Raw genomic sequence first — 19,943 nt, 5'->3', positions numbered from 1 at the left:
CAGACGACCTCATCAGGAGAGCTTAGTATCTCTTCGATGCGGTTAGAGCCTCAAAGCTCGCCAACACCATCAGCGAAGTATCAGCAGAAGATTCCACCTCAGACCAAACCTGTGCCGCCATCACAAGGCCAAACTACCACAACCATGAAATAAGATGGTGTTTCTACCATAAAAGGTTTGGTAAAGATGTAAGACGTTGCATGCCGCCCTGCTCATTTCCAAAAAACGACCAGGCGGCCACGCAAAGTGGCCGCAACATTCGCCCCCACGCACACGGCCTTCTACATCAAAGACGGCCTATCAAACAAAAGATTTCTGTTAGACACGGGGGCCACCCACTCCATATTGCCGCCTACAAAAGCCGAAAAGAACCAACCAATTCATTTTTCAACAAGCCTTACAGCAGCCAACGGCACACGTTTAAAGAGTTACGGGACGAAACAGACGAAACTCTGCTTATTACAAAGGCCTTTCACTTGGGATTTTATCATCACCGATGTTACAAACCCTATCCTGGGAGCAGATTTCCTAGGCCATCACAGACTCCTGGTCGACATTGCCCAGAAAAGATTAATAGACATTGATTCATTCCAATCCACAGCCTTAATCCTGGGCCCGTCAATGCCCGCCGCTCACTTTGTTTCTACCTACAGATACAACATCCTCTGCCATGAATTCCTGGACGTATTCAAGCCAGAGTTACGACCGACAACAAGAAAACCCGCTAGGCACGGTATCTACCACCACATAACAACGATGGGCCCGACAATGCATGCAAAGTTCTGCCGCCTACCACCTAACAAACTCCACGACGCAAAACAGGTCTTCCAGGAGATGGAAAGAATGGGCGTATGCAGGAAGGCCTCCAGCCCATGGGCCTCCCCTCCCCACATGGTCAGGAAATTAGACGGGACATGGCGTCCATGCGGAGATTACAGATGCCTTAACCTCGTCACCACACCTAACCATTATCCTTTGCCCAACATTCAGGACCTCACCGGGGCCTTGAATGGGGCAAAAATCTTCTCTAAAATGGATCTTTTAAAATCCTATTTTCAGGTCCCTGTCAACCCAGATGACATTCCAAAGATGGCCATCATCACCCCCTTCGGCACCTACGTCTTCGCATACTCCACTTTCGGACTCAGGAACGCCGGGGCGACATTCCAGTGTCTGATGGACAGCATCCTGTGGGACTTGCCATTTTGCTGCTGCTACGTAGACGACATCCTGATATTTTCAAAAGAACGTTCGAACTGTTCTCCGTCGACTCCAGGACAACGGGCTAATCGTACGGTTTGACAAGTGTACTTTTGGCGCCGATTCCATCGACTTCCTGGGCCACAAAATCTCCAACAAATGCGTACGTTCCCTAACATAAAAAACCAAGGCGATAGAAGAATTCCCACCCCCAAAACCATCAAAGAACTACAAGAATTCCTTGAAATGGTTAATTATTACAGGCGTTTTATCCCTAACATTGCAGGTATCTCAGCGCCCTTGTCTGATGTCCTGAAGGGTAAACCGAAATCGTTGTCCTGGAACGCAGAACAGCAGTCAGCATTTCAAAAGACGAAGGCAGCCCTCACCAAAGCTACAACATTGGCCTTCGTCACCCCAGGAGCACTCCTACAGCTGACCATCGACGTCAGCAACACACCCTGGAGAGCCGCCTTAGAACAAGTGGTCAATGGCACCACGCAGCCTATCGCCTTCTTCAGCAAAAAACTCAACGGCGCCGAGCAAAAATACAGTACTTTCGACCGAGAGCTCCTTTCAGTTTACATAGCAGTAAAGCACTCCAAGTACTTTCTAGAAGGTACCCCTTTCACCATTCGAACTGACCACCAACCACTTGTCCACGCGTTCACAAAGACAGGTGACGCCTGGTCAGCCTGTCAACAGAGACACATCGCCGCCATCGCAGAATTTGGATGCACACTCCAATACGTACCAAAGAAGAAAAATCCAGTGGCCAATGCCCTCTCCAGGATAGAAATAAACGCCGTCCACCTTGGCATTGATTACGAGGACCTGACTCATGAGCAACAACTCGACCCAGAAACTCCAGCCTACTGGACAGCCATCACGGCTTTAAAATGGGAAGACGTTCCTTTAGGGTCATCTAAGACGACCCTCCTCTGCGACGTCAGTACTGGCCGTCTCAGACCCCTGGTACCCTCCTCTCGAAGAAAAACCGTCCTCAACATAGTACACTCCCTCTCCCACCCCTCGGGCAGATCGACGGCAAGAATCATATCCAGCAAGTTCATCTGGCACGGGATGAGGAAAGACATCACCCGGTGGGCCTGCAGCTGCATCAACTGCCAAAGAAGCAAAATTTCCCGACACACAACATCAGAAATCAGGAACTTCAAGCAACCCATGAGACGTTTCGGCCACTTGCACATAAACGTCGTTGGCCCCCTTCCTCCTTCCGGTAGATCGAAGCCACCCTCATGCAAGATTCATCAACACCCTCCTGTGTCAACACCCTCCTTTGAACTTGGATCAGCAGGTTCGGCGTTCCAGATGACATTACAACCCACAGGGGGCTGGCCTTCCTGTCAGATGTCTGGGGCGCCCTCACAAAATCACTTGGGATTACCGCCCACAGCACAACCTCCTACAACCCCGCTGCCAACGGAATGGTAAAACGGGCCCATCGGTCTCTCAAAGCTTCCCTGATGGCCCGTTGCTCCGACGACAACTGGAAGGCCCAGTTACCCTGGGTACTCCTAGGACTACGCACCCCCCCAGATCCAACGGAGTACCATCATCAGCAGAAAAAGTTTTCGGGGACACCATAGCCGTGCCAGGCGAATTATTCCCGGCGTCATCCAACGAAAACAACCAGACCCCAAAAAGAATCAGAAACGGCGTAAGCAAATTCACCCTGTGTCATTGAACTTTCAACGACACAACAAAATCTTTCATGCCACAAGATCTATGGACGTTCGACTTCGTTTTCATCCGTGACGACAGCCACCAGATCCCCACTAAGACACCCATACAAAGGACCCTACCGAGTCATCGACAGGAACCCCAAGGCATACCTTTTACTCATCCACGGAAGAGAAGACGGGGTCTTGATTAACAGATTAAAACCAGCATTCATCATTAATGACGAAAAATTCACGGACAAAACAGGCCGTCGACCAAGGATACCTCCTCAACAAAAGAAAATGACGCATAATACCGCCACACCTCAGACAGTGGAGAACCCAAATCCAAGACCACGGGGAGGAATCCTGTCAAAGAAACACAATCAAGGAATAAACAAAATTCCCCACCGCGACAGTCCCGGTCCGGAAAACCCTGTACCTTCCAAGAAGATTCAGGAACGGAGGTAGTTAACATATTTCCTTCAACTAAAGGAAAAATACTTTTATTTATATAACTCTGGGGGTGGGGGGAGTATATACTTGTACGAACACCTCCCGACAAGTGTGTTTCTATGTCTATAAACCCTTTTTATGTATTTCACACATTTGTATTTAAATTAGAGATATTTTGTTCTGTATCAGTAAATGCGGAATTCTCCGCTCTTTCTTCTGATGTAATAATCAAATATGTACATTTCATATTAAGATTATTTTTCCATGATTTTTGTACCAAAAGAAACACAAATTTAAACCTAAGCCTGGCTAATCCGCATTAGGCATTTTCCGTGCTACTTATACGTCCGCACGTCTTTATGTAGTCCGACTCTCTCGTCAATAAATCATCAGTGTAGAAAACTGTCTCTCTTTAACCTCACAGTATATATATATATATATATATATATATATATATATATATATATATATATATATATATATATGTATATATATATACGTATATATATATATATATATATATATATATATATATATATATATATATATATATATCTGAACCATATATTCATCAGCTCACACATAAGACTACAGGTGAGCAGACATCCTTTACTGCTTGAAACTCATCGCTAAGGAAGTTAACAATATAGTTGGGATCACACATTTATGTATCTTGCTCCCGTAAGCTGAAATTGCGCCCCTCCCCCCCTTTTTTTGCTCTGTCTTGGAGAGTATAAGCCGGAAGTGGCCATGCTTTCCAGTAGACATACATCTGACGGGAACCAACGTGACGCCAATCTTTTGTACGTACGTTTGTGTTTACGTTTAATGTATGCATATCCCCGTCAGCGGCTGCTTTGACGTTTGAATAGGTACGTCACTGAGCGGTCGAAGATTGGGACCAACCTGTCATACCCAACACAGTTCAACATAAATTTTGTTTTAGTTTATAATAGAGGAAAAAATAATTCTATAATTTCCTCTTAAATACATATCTGGTCTCATTAATCCACAAGCTGTAATGATTATTGTAAACAATTTTGGCTTAATAATTTTCAGTCGGATATCTCTTTATATTTTGAATATAACTAAAACACACAATTTTCTAAAACTTCATGCTTAACGACAAGGACTAAAGAATGAAATCTCTCTCTCTCTCTCTCTCTCTCTCTCTCTCTCTCTCTCTCTCTCTCTCTCTCTCTCTCTCTCTCTCTCTCTCTCTTATTCACGCTAACAAAGTACAGTAAAAAGTACACGAGGTAGAGAAAAAGGACAGAAATATAATTTGTCTTTACTGATAATAACTATGGTTTCTGATTATCTGTCAAAGAACTTAAACTCTTCGCACCTGCATGTCAAGCCCTTTATACACATATTCAAGTGATTTTTTCTCATTTACTTCAGAATTTTAAAGAAACACTGGGATTTAAAAAATGTAAGGTGAGCCGCCACAGTAAATTTTTTTTTTTTTTTTTTTTGGTTGAGGTATTGCACCACACTTTTCAAAGGGACAGCCTTTTTTTCAGTCATGCATGTCTTATTTAGGCATTTTTTCCCGTTAAAACTTTTATAAAAAGTATCAGGCCTTATTCATGGTCATGCTACGTAATGTTAGAATCTACATTACATCAGACTTCTGAAAATCTGATTTATTTACCTGGCAAACATATTTTGAGAGAGCAGCCTGGTTAATGGCATGACTCCGTGAGTGTTGTTACTCACCCTAAATCTGCCTATTGGCTCAAATTCCTGAATGAGGATCTTCACCTTTGCAACACATTAGAAAAAGATTACACCTAATTGTTATCACCTTTGAATTTACTTACTGACCTCTCCCAAAACAATAGTTAATCCTCTTTTCTATTCTTCAACTATACAGAGAAATCATTCGACGAAAGCAACAAAGGATGCAAGTTGGGATGAATTAGTCTAAATTATCTCTATTCTTTAAAATTATAACATTAATAAACTGGACATTTTAACAATCTCAAGAGCAATGCAAATTGTGTAATTGATTCAAAGCATAATTAACACACAAAGTCAAATAAATGAAAAATGGAAAATACTCAATAATATGAATTAAGTAAAGGTTACTCAATTGTATTACTGAACTAAGATCCAGAGTCTATTGTAAATGTTCTATCACTACGCTAAGGTATACCATGAGGTCAGATACGTGGTCAGTGACCTGAGACTTAAATGTATTAAGCCCGAATTGTGTAAGACAGAATTATGTAACGAAATTGTATGATACCTAATCTAAAAGGGGGAATTGTGTAGCCACACATAAATCTGCAACTCACGTGAATGTTCTGTAATTGAATTATTATGTCTCGAAATTTTGTTAATGGCAAAACTATAGCATTTTTATAACTGGTTGGACCACATCTATATGTCCCTTGTTTCTGGGCTGATCGGGGTCACTGGTTCAGGTTCCAGGTTCGTCCTCTCCTCTTTAAGTCTGCTGCAACAACTTCGGGACTTGCCAGCCTTCATCTGGTTGTGGTTCAGGGAGAAATTGTCTTGGGTGAGCAAGGTTTTTAATTGATGTAACAAGTGAATGTGGACACCTGTATACTCGCTGATGATTGTGCGGTGAATGGATGGAGGGATGAAAATAGATCGACCAGCATCAAGGCGGACCATGGGCTCTGATGCAAAGATCGCTGGATAGTAATATACACATGCTGGATCGGCACGGACACAAAGAACGGACAAGATCAACATGAGATGAAGCAGCAATGATGACTAAGGGGGCGGGGGAGCCCAAAGCTGTGATCAGTGGTGCCGCAAAGCAGGTCCCACCCATTTAACCTCCTTGGTCCCACCGCTGGCACAAAACCATTCCCTCTCGGTCCCTCAGAAAGCAACCCTTTCCTATAGGAGGCATGAACCGGACGTCGTCCATTTAGGGAGTTATGAATGGGATGATCTCACTAAAAACTTATCTGTCATTACCCCGGGACAGTTGAAGGTCTGTGTGCGTAGTTGACACATTTTGAGTTGCCATTTCGAGTTTACAACACGTGGCTTAATTGGCTGGTACAAAGTGAGTGTTATGCGAATTTTCTATCTATAATACTAGAAAGATCTTGCAGCTCTTAGGAAACATACATAAGACTTACTTAGCCAAAGGATGTGTATAGTAGACAAAAAATATTTCCTAGACTCGCAAACTTGAGCTGTAGTATAGTGATAAAAATGAAATGCTTATAAGTTAGCTATACTTGAATTGTAATTAAACTAGTGTATTTATCCTTTCTCAAAATACATTTGCTTAATGTGTGTCATTTTCTCAGATTTCTACCGTCTTGACGTCACGAAGACAAAAGGCATTGTAAGGACATCGCTCCCTCCGTCGTACAGCATATACAGTATATGAAAGGAAATTCGACTGTAGTCTACCAATATAAAGGTAGATAGAAAACGAAATGGATACTTCAAGTGAGAAAACGAAACTATGAAAATTATGGATAACTATATTATTCATGCCTCATTAGAGAGGGTACAATCAACAAATGTACCAGAAAATGTTAGGCATTACAACCATTTTAAGGTTTAGTAACTTTTAATGGGAATTTCATTAATAATTTCTCTACAATTGCACATCCATTGTATAACTTGTTGAATAAGAACTCAAAGTGGAATTGAATGAAAGAATGTCAAGGGTCTTAAAATCAAACGGGAAATAACATAACCTAATTTTTAAATAAATTATCAAGTGAATTTACCAGTTGTCACGCTGGATTTTTCTTTTCCTCCTGACATAAATTTTCGTTATTCATCAAAAGTGAACTTTACATTCGACGTGTAAGAGAGAGAGAGACTTGATCCTTATCTGGCTTTATTCAGCTAAAAAGGTTGTACACTGTTCCATAATTTGATCTTCCAGACTGATTCCAAGATCACAGACTAGTTCCCTGTAATTATTACAGTTATTTAATTTTTTTATTCTTCAAATGATAATGCCTACCTCTAAAAGCTTTGTAATAACAAAGAAAAAAAAATATAATTACTATGCTTCAATTTCAAAACAAAATTACAGGACACTTCTATCAATTTTACAATGATATGAAACAATAGTTTTCAATTTTCCTAAAGAACAAATAATATGTGAAAATAGAGGAGGCTACTTTCAAGGTTTAAAAGGCAAAGGAAATCTTACAAAGTTAAGCGGGTTAAATTAGGATAATATACCCTTTAACGCAATATAGCATAGGCTAGGCCTCCTCAAACCTCTTTAAAAATACCTTACTCAAGGTTTATAGGCAACTCTAGGCTAGGCTATAGAAGGTTTCTGTGGCCACTGTGCCTAGGTTATGGAGGGTATAGGAGGACATAGGTTAACTCATATACCTAACGACATTGAATAATTTTTATAGCCTAAACTATTTTCCAAAGGAAATATAACTATTCAGTTGATAAGAAAAATATCTGCTGGGCTTTCAGAAACAATTGTATAGCCCAATCTAAGATCGTAAACAATGGAATTTTCCATGGGAGAGAGGGAAAGGGGGAGTCCCGAGGTGTCCTACAGGTCAGCTACTTCGTAACGCCCTCTTGGCATTGAAAAGAAATTTACATATAAGGAACCATTACTTTTCGTACAGTTAATATGGTTTTCAGGAAAACGAGGAGGTCGTAATGTTACTAACATGTTCACATCCCCCCTTCTTTTTTTAAAGAAAAGAATGTATAGTACTCAAGTGAATAAATAGGGTGTCTTGTAAAATGATGCAACACGACCACGAGGGTGTATGCAAACTTTGCCGGGCATTGGCGAGCCAGTGCATCCATTCTGATCGCTTTCCCTCTCTATCTATAACATAATATTCCATATTCTTATAATAATCTTCTAGATTATAACGAAGTCTTACCTTTGAGAAGGGATACGTTCAATGTCTTCTCTAATGACCCAAAACAAATATCTTTAATGGACGGGGAGCATGCCCATTCGGCTTCTACGTGTTTCGTCGCAGAAAGGTCAAGTCTGACTGGGCATTTGTGTTTCTTACAAAAGTTTACATATAGAATGTAGAGCATACATGAAATGACATAATATATACATCGGCTGAAAGGCCGGAAAAATCTACATTCATTGGTATATACAAACGGACCGTAGCAAGTACGGTTAAGAAATGATAAGTACAAAATTCGGATTCGGCGAACCGAAATCCGAAAGAGTGATGTCTTTGCAACAAAGAAAGACCCATTAGTTGCAAAAGTGTTCGAAAGTTTGATCATAGAATGGGACTTATGTGCAAAAGAGACATTTTATAAATCATATAAAGGAATTTGAAAAGAACTGAATGTAACACAAGGTTGTATCGTGGGAGGTTCAAGAGTAGTTATCAATAGTGTACTTAGGAATAAAGTTTTATCTAAAATACATACAGGTCACCAAGGCCTATTAAGGTAAAAATCAATTGCCAGGACTTTCGTTTGGTGGCCAGGTGTTGACAGAGATATTGAAGGGTTGGGTAAGAATTGTATGAATTGTTTTATGCAACAAAATGACCCAAGTTTGCTAGAAGGCACCCATGAGAATTACCCTGCAGGTATCAATGGCAAAGATTGCACAGATTTTGCTGGCCCTTATTTAGATTATTCATTCTTGATAAATATGGACGCGTACAGTGAATAGCCAGAAGTGATTCCAATATAATCAACAACTACAAACGAGACTATCAAAACACTAATAACAATTTTTGGGGGGCAACACATGATCTGCCAGAAAGAATTTAAATAGATAGTGGTCCGCAGTTTACCTCACAAAAGTTTAAATCTTTGTAATGTAAATGGTATTAAACATATATTTTCAGTAACGTATCATCCATCCACGAATGGAGAAGTTGAAAGATAAGGTAAAACATTTATACATAACATGAAGTATTCAGAGAACCAAATTCGGGTAACATTTTTTCATGTATCAAAGTTCTTATTATAATATAGAACAACAGAACACAGCACAATAGGTGTGACACCATCAAATTTGTTGATGGGGAGGATTAGTTACATTTGATGTATCCAAGTTTGCAAAGTCAATTAGAACAGACGAAAATCTTCCATAAGTAAGATTTTTTCCCCCTTTATCAAATGTCATGGTAAGATTTCACAATACTTCAGAGAAGTAGCTACCAGGAGAGATTGTTAGATTGATAAGAAATTTACATTATGTTGTTCAAGTTGGTATGAGTATTGTAAAACGTCATGTTAAAGATGAAAAATTGCCAGAATTAGTTAGACCAAATGAACCTATTGTTCACCAGGATGTTCAATCACAATATGTAGATTCAGATTCCGTTCTTACACCAGTTCAGGATGAGGTTAGGATACTTCCCAGTGGGATAAATAGAGAGAGGCCTCCTAAGAGAGTAAATTTGTAAAGTTTTGTAATGTGTCAAGTAAAGGGGGAGGAGGCTTATGTATTTATGTGTAAATTGATGTAACATGATAGCGCTACATGTACCTAGGGCAACATCATTGCACATTGCATTGTTTGAATGTGCTTAACTTTAATTATATGTGTCAATAAGATAATGTTTCAGTACTACAATAGTTTATGTGAAATAACCCGATTAGAATGATTCATGGGTTTTGTATCAATTGTTATTTGTTTGTATTCGATCACTTATTATATTATGGGTTTTCGTGATGTAATAATTGAGTCAGAATAGTAGAGCATCTTCAAGCGGGCCATAACCACTAAACCCACGATGTAGTTTTACGAATATAGAAGATTTTATAGTACAGAAGTATTATTACGTCCAAGGGTCGGCAACATCGTATGGCACGTAAAATGCAGTATTAATTATAAATATATTTGCAAGTAAGCATCAGAAATTGTATTAATACACTAGTCGAATATCAAACATTATAGTTAGCGGTATTGTTGCATCGTTGCAAACAACTTATTACATAATATATTCATATAATAAGGAATATAAAAAGTCTAAACTTCATCCTTTCCATAGTATCTATATTAAACAAAATGCAATATATCATTATATACTATACATGTCAAATTACTCAGGAAGGATTTTAATCAAAGATGTTACTCAGTATCGAATATCCTGTAGCAAGTTACAGTAAAAAAAAAGAAAGAAAAAAAAAATTCATAGAATCCCTTTTACATGCTGCACTAAGGGACAGGAGGTTTTAGGAAACTATACACATCATGTTTCATACTTTGACAGTTATTCCATACAAAGAGGCTGTCATATGGAGTACCATTCCAAAATACGGCAATAAACAATTGTTGATAAGAAATATATAGGACTGCCAATAGTATTCATATTTATGAATTATAACAGCAGAAAATATAAAAAAAAACTCTTAAAAATTGTTCTAAGGAAATTGAAGAAATACGATACTAAAGTTGATAACAACAACTGTATCTTAAAGGCTGGTTAGGTAGAATACTTAGAGTTGATAGTTATTAATGAATGCATTACAAAGCTAAAGGAAAAGGTTACAATCAACGGAGTTAACAGAAAATGTAAAAAAAAAAAAAAATACATTCAGTTTTAGTATTATAACTGTCGATTGAAGTCTCATTCAGAATTTGTCCACAATTTAACACCTATTATGTAACTTACTGAATAACGACGTCGAATGGCAATGGACAAATGAATGTCAAAATTCCATTGAAAGAATCAAACATGAAATAATATCACACATTCCGTGCTTTATCACATGATTATTGGGTAATATTTGTATGTGAAGCATCACGCACAGATTAATTGCACTTTTAGCCCATGCAATGTCTTAAACTCTAGAGTATTTAACAAGGAAGAAAGAAATTACTCGTAAATATAAATGGAAAATTGACAGTGGTGTGTGTAGTAAATAAATTCTTCATGTATAAGGTAGATGAAATCTCTTACTGGGAACAGACCATAATCCTAAATCAGGAATTATAGGTCTATAAGAAATATGGCCTACGTCAGTAGCGGTAAAACTACAACTTTGGGTCATTATAAAGGCCGATTATGATTTTGCCATAGATAAACATAAAAAGGGTAGGCGAGTACAGATGCATTGTCAAAGTCACTAACAGACAAAATTTGAGAAGTGCATGACGACAGTATCCTTTAAATTTCTATATTATCATACCATACCCATCACCGAATGTGCAAGGAAATGCTTAGTACTTCCCTGTGTGTTATATTGCTCAACTACATTATGAAGATAGGTACGTCAAGGATGAAAATTCCTTATCATGTAAAGTTGTTTAGAATTGATAGAATGTAATATAAGATTGTATTTTGAAAGGTTTTAATTTATAAGGAGAATCTTTTCTGAAATATATGATAACCGCCAAGGGATAGACAGATAAAATTCTTCTGAAAAGACTTACTTACGTATGATGGGCAGGTGTTGAGAAGAAAATTGAGATTCTGGCCCATAAGTGTATGAATAATAATAATAATAATAATAATAATAATAATAATAATAATAATAATAATAATAATAATAATAATAATAATAATAATAATAATAATTATTATTATTATTATTATTATTATTATTATTACTATTATTAGCTGAGCTACAACCCTATTTGGAAAAAACAGGATGTTATAAGCCCAAAGTGCTCCAAATGGGAAAAATAGCTTAGTGAGGAAAGGAAATAAGGAAATAAATAAACTACAAGAGAAGTACCGGTAATCACCAATTAAAATAGAATGTTTTAAGAACAGTAACAACATTGATATAGAATTTCATATATAAAAAATAAAAAAAAAACTTAAAAAAGAGGAAGAGAAATAAGATAAAATAGCGTACCCGAGCGTAGCCTACCCTCTATCAAGACAGTAGAAGACTATGATACAAAGGGTATGGCACTACCAAAGACTAGAGAACAATGGTTTGATTTTGGAGTGTCCTCCGCCTAGAAGAGCTGCTTAGCATAGCTAAAGAATCTCTTCTATCCTTACCAAGCGGAAAGTAGCCATTGAACAATTACAGTAGATAACCATTTGAGCGAAGAAGAATTGTTTGGTAATCTCAATGTTGTCAGGCGTATGAAGATAGAGGAGAATATGAAAAGAATAGGTCAGAATATTCAGTGCGTGTGTAGGCAAAAAAGGGGAGAGAGAGAGAGAGAGAGAGAGAGAGAGAGAGAGAGAGAGAGAGAGAGAGAGAGAGAGAGAGAGAGAGAGAGGGGTTTGGCCTAGAAAACAAGCTTGTTGCATAAGCAGATGATGCTACACTCTGCATCAATTCCATCTCCCGAATGTAGATCTGGGGTTGCTGAATCCTTTTAATAGAGATATGGTTAAAATTAGTGCATTTTGCTGATTATGGGTCATGAAGTTGAATCCTAACAAAACTCAAAGTATGATTGTAAATAGGTTAATGACAGTGGCTCCTCAACATCCGGATTTCAGCATTAACAATGTTTCTTTAACTCTGCATGCCTTTTAAAATTCTAGGTGTCATTATCGACATCAAATTTACTTATGAAAAACACATTAGGTCTGTGTCTTCTTCAATTGCACAAAAAAATGGTCTTACTGAGAAAGTCTTTTAAGATTTTCTGTGATCAATCTATTATGAAGAAATGTTTTAATGCTTTCATTCTACCTTGTTCCGAGTATTGTTCTCCTGTCAGTTCTTCAACTGCTGATTCTCATCTTAATTTGTTGGACAGGAACTTACGGTTTATTAAATCTCTTATTCCTGATCTAGACATTAATCTCTGACACCGTCGTTCAATTAGTTCATTATGCATGTTGCCTAAGATTTTTCACTATTCTAATCATCCTTTACATTCAGATCTTCCCGGACAGTTCTATGATGTTAGTAATACTAGACATGTAGGTAATTCTAATAGTCCGGCTTTCTCCATCATGAGTTGGGGAATGATCTTCCTAATCGGGTAGTTGAATCGGTAGAACTTCAAAAATTCAAACTTAGAGCAAATGTTTTTATGTTGAACAGGCTGACATAAGTTTTTTATAGTTTATATATGAAATATCAATTTTGATGTAGTTACTGTTTTTGAAATAGGCCTACTTTATATTAATTGTTCATTATTTCTCATATCGTTTATTTATTTCCTTATTTCCTTTCCTTACTGGGCTATTTTTCCTTGTTGGAGCCCTTGAGCTTACAGCATCTTGCTTTTCCAACTAGGGTTGTAGCTTAGCTATTCATGATAATAATAATAATAATAATAATAATAATAATAATAATAATAATATAGACAGGGAACATTTGAGAATCATACCGAAACATGTGGACCCTTCTATATGTAAACAAACGATCGACAGGAAGTATCGCCACCACGATTCTGGAAACATCCAGTATGGTCTGTGCGCAGAACGTATGTAGATTATCAACAACGATAAGGAAAAATCTGTGTTGAAATATTTTGAAATAGTCTGTGAGAAAAAGATAATGCACAGAAAATTAGCTCGGAAGAATGGGAGTCGATTCCTGTGGTGATATGGAAGAGAGTGAAATGGATAAAGGTAGGGCGATCGAGTTGATGAATCACAGAATAGATGAAATATAAGAAATATCATTGTCCATAACACAAGTTTTAATAGAGGAGAGAAGACACACACACACACACACACATATATATATATATATATATATATATATATATATATATATACATATATATATATATATTTATATATATATATATATATGTATATATATATATATATATATATATATATATATATATATATATATATATATATATATATATATATATAAACCTGAATTAAAGATTACAGAACTTACTTTGGCTGTGCTTCATAGAAGGATGATGAATACTTGTATCTAGAATGAGTTTAAAATGATGGAAAACAATTGCAAACTCATATCAAACCCTATGGAGAAATATAAGTGGAATTAATCAACAAACTGAGATTTCATCATTTCCGTGATTAAGAATAGAATGCAAAGGGTTTTCAAGTGTTATCTGGCGTTATGCAGTGAAACTGTAAAGGGCTGAGGAAAGACTTTCCATAAGGAGAGCGTCATCGAAAAAGAGAAGGAATAAAAGAAGTGGAGTTTTTGGAAAAATTTGGCTTAAGAGGAGGGAAGCTGTTAAGAGGTAGTCTGAATATCATAAAAATTTCCAAACTGAAAGGGTTCTCTGAAAACTATATTTGAATGAATTTCATTCACAGAGATTAATTATTTCACCCAGCAAATTTCCCCAAAATATCCTTTTCACCTACACAACTGTTAATTGTCTAAATAATCTATTTGTTACCTTATTAGAAAACATTACCAACAATAATACTGACAATTTCAATTATGATCATTAGAAACTTTAAGACAATTTAATTTTGCAATAAACTATTTAACTGTTGGGATTCATATTTGGTTACATGATAGCAGTGATATATTGCAAAAAAAAAAAAAAAAAAAAAAAAAAAAAAAAAAAAAAAAAAAAAAAAAAAAAAAAAAAAAAAACTGTTATGAATTCTTTTTGTCTCTGAAGAATCTGGATGAATTTATCAAATTAAAGATCAACTGGAATTATGGGCGTAATTTTTATAATGCGATGTGTAATATTTGCAAAATATAGAGAAATAACTCTTATCACCTCCGTAATCTTTACTGCCGCTGCCATTCTCCCCATTTCATATTTTCCAATTTTTCAAACATTAATATTTCCTTAATCCAACTCGGCATTCTCATCTCTGTTCTATGTGCGTTACATATGATTTCAAGCTTGAACATGCATATCGAAAGAGAACTTATATACAGTAGTCAATCTTAATTCTATAGATACCAAGGAAATACAAAATACCATGCAGATAATTGAAAGTCTTTGAATTTTATAGGATTTCTGTAACTGAAAAAGAACAATGTTAAAATGGATCCCTCTCCCTAAAATCAGTGCAAGGCAATATATTCCTCGAGACTCATATGGAAGTTTGTACACACACACACAAAATATCGAGTCTGTTGGTAACTCAAAATTTGTACCTAGTCGAGGCCTGACCAATATATTGTTCAGGTCAAATTTGTGGGGAAATAGTCTTGTTGCTGAAAACCGTTGAGAATTTATGGTACATCTCAGTGTATACGGGGGACAGGAGTATATTTTCAATTATAAAAGTGCAGTATTATGATGTATATTACTTACCAGTTGTTAGTATCTGATTTTTTATTGGCTTGGCTTTTATACAAGAAACTCAGGTAAGATTTCTTACAACCCTTGTAAGGTATTATTATTATTATTATTATTATTATTATTATTATTATTATTATTATTATTATTATTATTATTATTATTATTAGTTGAGCCACAACCCTAGCTGGAAAAGCAGGATGCTATAAGCCCAAGGGCTCCTACACGGAAAAATATCTCAGCGAGGAAAGGAAATATAGAAATATAACAGAGAAGAAACAAACAATCAAAATGAAATATTTCAAGAACAGTAACAACATTTAAACAGATGTTTCATATACAAACTATAGAAACTTAAAAAAAAAAAAACGAGAGTTAGAGAAATAAGATAGAATAGTGTGACCTAGTGTAACCACAAGCAAGACAACTCTTCCTCTAGCCCAAAATAGTGGAAGACCATGGTACAGAGGCTATGGCACTACCCAAGACTAGAGAACAATGGTTTAATTTTGGAGTGTCCTTTTCCTAGAAGAGCTGCTTACCCTAGTTAAGAGTCTCTTTTAGCCTTACTAAGAGGAAAGTAGCCACTGAACAATTACAGCGCAGTAGTTAACCCCTTAAGTGAAGAAGAATTGTTTGGTAATCTCAGTGTTGTAAGGTGTATGGGGACAGAGGAGAATGTGGGAAGAAAAGGCCAAACTATTCGGTGTATGTGTAGGTAAATGAAGAGAGGGAGCCAATGTAGTACTGTCTGGAATGTCAAAGGACCCAATAAATCTCTAGCGGTAATCTCAATGGATGGCTGGTGCCCCGGCCAACCTACTACCTTCTATGCCAATATCTTCCTGTTTTCGTATTTCCTGTAAATATTAGTGATTCGTAATGGGATAGATTTTTTCTAGGTTTTCACTAGACTTCTTGATGCTATGCAGATATTTTGTAAGGACTTTCGTTGGGGCGTGGAAAAAAAAATTAGTTGCTTTGACGAGCCTCATACTTGGGTAATTAAAATCTCTTTGGTGTGTAAAAATAAGCTGAATGCCTATCAACCTATATACAGAGATCTTGGGATTTGTGAGAGCCTTTATCATAAGTTTAGCCAGCAGAAGGAATTGTTATCCAATTTCCTTTCGACAGTAAATTTCATGTACGTTATATGGTGAATCAGTTTTGAACGTTAAAATTTCCTTAGATTATATTTTCATACCCTATCCAGACCATGTCATTATGCTTAATGTTTTAAGCACTGTGTATACAGATGTGTTAGAACATGACAACAGAGATTAGCCATGCTAAATTTCTGTAGATAAAATCCATATCAAAATAAAAAATCATTATTGAATATACACATATAAACCATAAAAAAATCTTTCTTTCCCAACTGAAGCGTCAATTATCCAAGCAATTATGAAGCCAAGAAAAAGTCAATAATCAATAAATGAAAACTTTTGAAATGAATTCAGAGGGTCATATTTACTTTCACTTAATCATGTACTGTATATCCCTGCTAATAAGGACTAGAATGAAACTGAATGGAGGATATAAAATTTATTTATTTCAACGGATTCTTGACCAGTCTTCTCCCTATCTCTTAATCTTATTTTATTCTCATCTTACACCATTTTTTATAACATTTAGCAGTTTGAGCTAATAGTACACAGTATGTTGTCTTGGAAATTTTCCTCTTTGATGCTGGATTTGCTCTGAAGATGCTATGTTTATTCTTTAGACCAACTGCTTTAGGTTTCTGTGAGATGGATCACCTTTATGTGGAGTTTTGTCTCAGATGTGATGAGACTCTTCACACACCATTTATTTTGACATAGCCAAATCAAAGGTTTTCTATTTGCTAAATGACAAATGTCTTACTTCCACACTTTCATAAGCTCAGAACCTTATTTTTGTTAGAAAGATACCAATGTGGGCCTTAGTCTTAAGAGTTGCTGGATCGACTTATCAAACGCATTTGTCTTTGCAATTCTATATTTAATGTAAAAGTCGTGAACTCAAGGCTCAACTTGTTTGATCAGCCTCTCACGTAATTCAGTTCTATACTGTAAAATTCTCTGGGCTCTATTGTATTTCCTTAAAAATTTACGGTATATATTTATAGAACACTGGTTTGCTATCATTTGAGAGAAGACCACTGACACCACCTATCTTGGTCTTAGCAGTCATGTCCATCACATTCTGCTTATAGGCAGGCCTTGAACTGGAGCTCTCATCTACTACAGGAAGCTTAGGCACGATTTGCCCTTATTGAACTATGTAGCACAGTGGATTAGTTTTTTCTGGTAGCTAGGCGGCAGCGTTAGGCCATGGTCAGGCTGGAGAAGGGCATGAGCTAGAGACCTTGTCTAATAAAACTTTTAGAGAACTGTAAAGCTCACTTCAGGAGCCACCCTCTGATGAGATGTTTTTTGGGGGAACATTGTATATTTTCATCTCATACATATGAACAGTGCTTTCCATTCAAATTACGTCTTTCCCCTTAGAAAAGTTTTTGCCAGAATGCGCAACCCTTCTGGGTTTCAAGAAATATTTTAAGGCTGAGGTTAGTAGCCCCATATCCTGCCCCGGTCAAGAAACTTAAATATTCCAAGGCTTATGGCCTCTTTTGATAGCCACTATTCAAGTATTGACCAAGCACAGCGTTGCTTATCGAATATAGTAAAAAAGATGATTTATGTGACCTTTTGCTATATTATACCTTTCTTTCTTGCATTTCTAAAACTAGGATATATATGAATAAAGAATTGTAACCAGTTAATAGGATGAACATTTCTTTGTGTATTATAGTTTTAGAAGAAGGTCGTCTTCAACGCTAAGAAAATGTTAAAAATTTTGTTTTACGAAAAGGAAAGGTTTCCCGACTAATACATAAATGGACTACCAAATATGTTTGGTCTCAAATAAAGTATGATACATTTGAAGGCATTCTAACTTACCTCTAACATTCTAACTTTTCGTTTTGTTAACTTATTACATCATTACTATCATTTTAATGATCTAACCCCCCCCCCTCTCTCTCTCTCTCTCTCTCTCTCTCTCTCTCTCTCTCTCTCTTGGAATTCGATGTGTTTCTTTTTAATTTCATGCACAATCTTATCATCTCATCGCTTATCTTTTGGTACAAACGTAAGATAATACTAAACAGTAGAGTATTCTTTTGTTATTGCAAATGAGAATGTTCTAAAACGTAACGTTATGACGTAATAGCGTTTGTAAGGACACTCTCTTTTTAACGTCTATATTTTGAAGGGAGTTTATTATCGTTCGATCTGACATTCCGCTGACAGAAACAACGACGACAGTCAGAAAATGATCCGTTATAAGGTGTATTTGGCCTTCGTCCAGATTATTTTTTCTCCTTCTGAAAGATTACTTTGTCTCCGAAAGGTTGTGTTATTTCTAAAAATAATGTTAGTGATTGTGATAGAAACCATAATGAATTCCTAATGATGTTTGATTTAATTGGGTAGAGCAACAGGAATTATTACTAAGAACTAGATACCTGCAAAGAACTTCACCATAGAAGGCCGTCAAAGGTGTATCCAGCAATTTCAAAAAGGGGGAGTCGGAAAACATGACCAAAGCTCATAGGAGCCCGCGGGGCGGCTGACGTAATTCTAAGCTATTCTAGAGCTATTTTTCATGTTTAAAAAAAATCCCTTTGTAATTGAATATTATAGGGTGAAAATACATTATGCGATAACAACATCCTGATAAAATATTTAAACGACTTATTCAAGTACATGACTATACTTTCCTGGAAAAACTGATCAGCTGACTATCTCTGAGTTACATTTATAATTATTGGAGCCCCTGTATTCTTCCTTTCAACTATCAACCTACAGAAATTCTTGACTGGACGAATTATAATTAGTCTCTCCACTTCTCTAAACTCAAGTCATATCAGAAACACAGTTTATCTCCAGCTTATATAGTGTATTTTTACTATAGGAGAGAGAGAGAGAGAGAGAGGAGAGAGAGAGAGAGAGAGAGAGAGAGAGAGAGAGAGAGAGAGAGAGAGAGAGAGAATTTCCTTTACTACATTCTTTTTGTAGCAACGATTGAAAGGAAGATATAGATTGTTTTGTTTCAGTTTTATCTATGTTTGAAGGTTTTCGTAAAATCTAAGCTTTATTTCATAAAACTTTTTTAATTTCTTCATGTTCAAATGTCCTCCAAAGGTAGTAGGTTGGCCAGGGCACCAGCCACCCGTTGAGATACTACCTCTAGAGAGTAATTGGGTTATGAAAAGCCGTTCTTTTAGTTGAAAGACACTTCAAAATACAATCATTGTTTTCTGGTTATGGTTAGTGCCATACCCTCTGTATCATGGCCTTAAACTGTCTTGGGTTAGAGTTCTCTTGCTTGGGGGTACACTAGGTCATGCTGCCCTATCTTATTTCTCTTCCTATGGTTCGTTTTGTGGATTTTTAGTTTGTATATGCAGTTACTGTTTTTAAAATATATTATTTTGATTTATTATTACT

The 19,943-nt window shown here is 36.6% G+C and overlaps 1 pseudogene; it reads left to right on the top strand.

Moving 5' to 3' along the window:
- The first annotated feature begins 9,529 nt into the window (after positions 1–9,529).
- Positions 9,530–19,943, top strand: part of LOC137657291 (piggyBac transposable element-derived protein 3-like) — a 33,377-nt pseudogene continuing 22,963 nt past the window's right edge.

The sequence above is a fragment of the Palaemon carinicauda genome, chromosome 18 (genome assembly GCF_036898095.1).
Source record: "Palaemon carinicauda isolate YSFRI2023 chromosome 18, ASM3689809v2, whole genome shotgun sequence".
Lineage (NCBI taxonomy): Eukaryota > Metazoa > Arthropoda > Malacostraca > Decapoda > Palaemonidae > Palaemon > Palaemon carinicauda.
This window is presented reverse-complemented; position numbering and strand designations above follow the sequence as displayed.